The sequence below is a fragment of the Adiantum capillus-veneris genome, chromosome 1, assembly GCF_014529385.1.
Source record: "Adiantum capillus-veneris isolate H3 chromosome 1, ASM1452938v2, whole genome shotgun sequence".
Taxonomy (NCBI): domain Eukaryota; kingdom Viridiplantae; phylum Streptophyta; class Polypodiopsida; order Polypodiales; family Pteridaceae; genus Adiantum; species Adiantum capillus-veneris.
This window is the reverse complement of record NC_140931.1, coordinates 53,057,470-53,062,767: the sequence shown is the minus strand read 5'-3', so window position 1 is coordinate 53,062,767 and position 5,298 is coordinate 53,057,470. Positions and strand designations below refer to the sequence as shown.

The 5,298-nt window shown below is 37.8% G+C and overlaps 1 pseudogene; it reads left to right on the top strand.

The window, feature by feature from the left end:
• The first annotated feature begins 3,158 nt into the window (after positions 1 to 3,158).
• Positions 3,159 to 4,334, top strand: LOC147464752 (serine/threonine-protein kinase VST11-like; annotated as a pseudogene).
• Positions 4,335 to 5,298: the final 964 nt, after the last annotated feature.

Here is a 5,298-nt window from a genome sequence, read left to right as displayed (position 1 = left end):
GCCAAGTATGCAGATATGTTGATTCAATTGTCTGCAATATGCTATTTGTGTATTTTGCAGGCCCTCTGTGCACTTGACTACAACAGTGGTATCAAAGCAACAAGGCTACGATCTTGTTAACAATCGATCAAAGAGATCCGAAAATTGGCATTTGAACAAGGATACAATTATGCACTAGAGCCGAGTGCACTTACATAATTATTTTTTGGTTAATTTAAATATTTTTGTTTTATTCCTCTTTCATGTTACCTGTTTCTGGTAAATCTTTGGATGCCTCAATGTTTAATCCTTCATTAATTTGTAATCAGTGAAAGTTATCCTAATAGGATATAAAAATTATGATATTTTATATATTGAGTAAAATATAATTATTGCTAATACCTCAGTTAGCGCTCGATAGATATTGATATAGCTTGTTAAAACAGTGGTAAGATGGACATGAGGCTAGATATGATTAAGAAGAATATGTCATTAGATTGAGGATGTGTATAGTACAAGAAGAAGTTCTTCATATCAACGAAGGCTTAGTTAATCCTTACCTTGGCTCCCAAGAGACCAATTCCAAGAGAAGCAGAAGAAGAAGGCATGGTGAGATGTAAGAAGAAGGATGGATAGAAGAAGAATTGGAGAAAATTCAACATTGTAGACACAATCCTAAGAGACCTCAAGAATTTTTTTGAATGAGTTTCATTAAAGATCTAATGGATATGGGAAACAACCCCAAGTGACTACAAAGTCTCAAAATTTGAAGGACCTGTGTAGTATCTTGATAAAACCCATCACTCGGCAAACTCAACATATGAAGCGGAGTAGGCATGATGGAGTAATAGACTAAGGGGCCAATATTATCGTGCTCTAGTAAGGTAAGGGGCAACCATTACCAAGGTTGTAGTAGCATCAAACCAATGCACTCTTTGACCACCCCACAATGGACATCTTTATTGTTTGACGGTGATAGTAGGGTGGGCCTTATTCGGCGGTGGTTTTTGCGATAGTCCTCAACACAATAGCGGAAATAGCCCGACAATGTGCATGGGACTCTGCACATACCCATGTAGCCCACCACCCATTCCACCCATGCAAACAAAAACGTTGTGGTGGTAGGCAAGAAATTGACAACAACAAAGAGCGGTTTGAGCTCGTGAGTTCGTAGCCTGCTAAAATTAGGGCATGCCAACCTTTTGCTCAGCCGTTATCCCAAAGACAATGACTATCAGTTTAATAAAAAAGGGTCGCTAAGCACTCATGCAAAAGAAAAAGAATTGCCTCTATATATATCTCTCGCTCTCTCTTCCTTTCTACCAACTCTCCTTTGACTCCAGTTGCCTACCCAGTAGCACTCGCACTGCTTTGCGCCCCATTTTCCACATGATATCACCGTAGGATTGGCACACACATAACCTGGTTTTTCTCTACGTTGTGGGTGTGCTGATGATCATGGTGGAGAGAGACGGGAAAAAAACAATAGATAGCTACGACCCTTGCAGTGTGAGGAAATGCGGGTCTTCTTGACCATCATCATCATTTTAAGAAAGCGATGGCCTTACACATGCGCATAGGAGGGCTACATCTGTTGCTTGAGATTTTAGACAAGTGCAAGTTGTTTGATGGAAGGGCAACAATTGCAAACTACCATATAATAGGAAATTTGTGGCTTGTCCTGCTATCACAAATATAAATTTACATGTGCAAAGATGCCTAAATGCCCTACTTATCCATTTTCTTGATTCTACTTTGCATGCATGTGCACATAGCATCTGCTTCTAATGTTTGTTGATTTCATAACCAAATGATGACAAGATTTTATACGCGTAGCATTTTTCTCCCCGAGAATGCAAAGCAATACAAGCAAGATAGAACAGACCCAAGAGTTGAAAAACATTGAAGTAAAGTTGGTCTCTTCTTTCAAAATTCATCTTTGTCTTCCATTCCTATTGCAATAGTTGAAAATGATTAGCGCAATCTAATGATGAGCAAGTATATTGATCCAACTAAAATTCTTTAGGTGTATAACATTTATGAGGAGGCACCTTCTTGAGATCCTATTGAAAATGAGAGATCAGATTGTTTACAATGTAATGTGTCTAATTCCTTATGGGATGGTAGGGTGTGGTTTACACACCATGAGGCCTTCCACCTCATTGGTCACTAGTCGTGATTAGCGTTTTATGCATTAAAGCTTCATGATGGGTCAAACCTAACTTATGCCCCTAGTAAACTCTCCCTTAGTCCACATGCATGATTACATATCCAAAATGATTCCCACATATGTATGCATGACCCATGGACCTTTCTAGCACCTTTCCACTGCATAATGGAGCCAATAGATAGGCCAAAACAGCCCCAAAAAGGTGTACATGAGTTTTCAACTTGTACTCTCCTCTTTGGCTAATTTGAATGATCTCTCACACCTCATTGATGATGTCACTCAACCTACCACTTCTTCTCCTATATATTGAGCTCATTTCTATGCTCACAGAAAATGTAACTTGATGCTACATTGAGAACTTGACCAATTTTTGTCATTTTGTGTTCTTAAGCATTCTCTATATTAATTAGGATTAGTGTTGTCAAATCATGAATGGGACATTAACCCGTCCTCCTTAACCACACTTATCTATCACGTCAAATTTTTAAACTATGTCCGATGCTCAACTCCCACTTATACTTGGATATATTCTCTTGACTGACCAACCTCTCATATGCCCCTCTTTTAGCCATCCCCTTTTTGCCTCTTGTCTCCACCGTATGCACAAGCTAGGAAAATGATTTGTAAACAGCCTATACTCATGCATCTTGAAGGTTTCTCATGATGCAAGTGTAAACTCTATGGTTTCAAGGTAAAAAAGAGGCTATTGTTTTCTAAGTTGCCTAATAATTCATAAGCTAGGTAATTTAATAATTGAGTTATTGATAAAAGGGCTTTTGACAATAACTAATAAAGCCAGGTTACATATACACAATGTTTGATTTTGTGGTTTTGATTACATTGAAGGATAAATCTGAAATCTATATTGATAGGTTTTGAGGTTGTAAATTGAAGGAACTTGCCCGTGAAAAATGAGCTCAAATAGAGTTGAGGTATTTCCTTTGCCTAGATTTTCTTAGAGGAGAAGATGATGTATGTGAGCTGATTGTGAAGTCTTTTACTCAAGATCATGCAGCATTTATTAGACAAGGACAAATATGTCTCTGATTCAAATGCGGCAAAGAGTCCAAGCTCAATGGCTAAAGGTTTGGGCTCCCCTCTAGCATGGCATGGCAGGCCAACATCTCCTGCCCGTGCCTCAACACTTAATTAACAAGAGACAATTAGAGAAGTCTCTTTTGAAGCTCAAAGGCCACACACTAGAGTGGACTTTGTCTCCACTGAATCATGCTTAGTCATTAGATGCAATGAACAAACCATTAGAAAGATCTCTCAACAATGCTTTGATGGCATGTTCATTTCCTCTAGGGGGCAATCAAAATCTCCTCTCAACATTTTACTCTTCCACATCCAGCTCATCACTTGGCTATCCAGATGCCTCGCACAATGACATGAGATATCTCACTAATGCATCAGAAACGTCAAGTGGCTCTGCTCAGTTGCCACCATTGGCAATTGGTAGACTATGAGAAGATGCCATTGCATCACAAGAAGCTCAAAGCATGCATCAGGTCCTCAAGTGTGGTTTTGATGTTTGTGGTGATGGGATAGACATGCAAATGCTCCCCTTGATACTTGCAGCTCTTGCAGCATCTAGAGACCGTTGTTTTGTGGCATCAATCAATCCATTGGAGAGCTTATGCCAATGAAACATTTGAAGTTTCAAAACATGACTAATGATGAAGAGAAAGCTTTTTACATGACTTGTCTAGAAAGAGAAATCTCGTTATATAAAGAGATAAGACACAAACATATTGTTGGTTACATAGATATGGACAAAGATGAAGAGGCATTGTTCTTTATATATTTTTGGACGATGTTTTTTAGCGGATCTATTCAAAGCATGCTAGAAAGATTTGGCACATTTAGTGAGTCTCTTGTTCCTGTCTACAAAACACAATTACTTCTTGGTCTTGAGTATCTTCATAAGAAAAAAAGTTTTCATAGAGATATCAAAGCTGGAAACATGCTTATTGATTCTAATGTTTTTGTGAAATTGGCTGCTTTTGGAGTATCTAAAACATTTCATGAGGACACAATAACTGATGCTTGCAAATCCATCAAAGAGTCTATTTTTTGGATGGCACCAAAAGTTATAATAGGAGACAATTATGTACGTCATGTAGATATATGGAGTGTAGGATGCATGGTGATCAAGATTCTTATTGCCATCATGTATATCTAAACACATGAGTTGAAGTAACTTAGAATCATTGTCAAAACTTGTTTTCCTACTCAAACAATGCATATTATAAAAGAGCTAAGCACGACAAACTATACCAAACCTCAGGCTTCAAAAACCTCTTACATGTGCTAGTTTACTGATGGTTATAAGTCTATACATCATACAAGATCATTCTCACTAATGAGTGGGATAATTTGTGACTAGGTTGAACAAAAACAAGGTAAGTTCTCTTCTTTTTTTGGTTTTTCTTTTACGCAGTCACTTAGCACAACATTATGCACCACCTCTTAAAACGTCTTCTTATACAACAATCCCTCAATTTATTTTACTCGTTTGATAAATGCTCACTTTGTTTACTTGTTTTAAGTGATTTTGTTGTAGATATACCTAAGGAGCTACAAGTCTCAGGTAGTTTTGGACTTTTACAACAATGGAGAATACCACCAGACAACTTTAAAAGCTACTCACATGAGCTAAGGTGATGTCAAATAAAATATACTCCAATTTGATGACAAAAAGGTAGTCAATGTTTTGTCTTTTATGCCTTGCTTAGTCCATTGGCCGTGTGCACACATATTTTCATTTAGGCAGTGTGTAAATGTTCATCTTAGTGTAGATTGTCCAATTTAGGCAACACCAATTATCCATGTAGATCCATCGATTTAGGTAGCATGAGTGCAGATTTGCTGATTTAGGCAACATACCAGCAAACAATAGATTCTCTAGCTTAAACATTACTAGTGCAAATTTGTCGGTTTAGGTAGCACAAGTGCATATTCACTGATTTAGGTAGCACGCTTGATTAGTATTGATTCGTTGATTTAGGGAACATTGATTACAAAATCATGTTGCAGTGATTGGCCACCACTGCCCCTAGTATGATTTTGTTACCCAGGTATATAATGAACGTGATTTGGATTTGGATTTGGTGTTGGAGTTGGAGTTGGATTTTTGAATTTGGTTT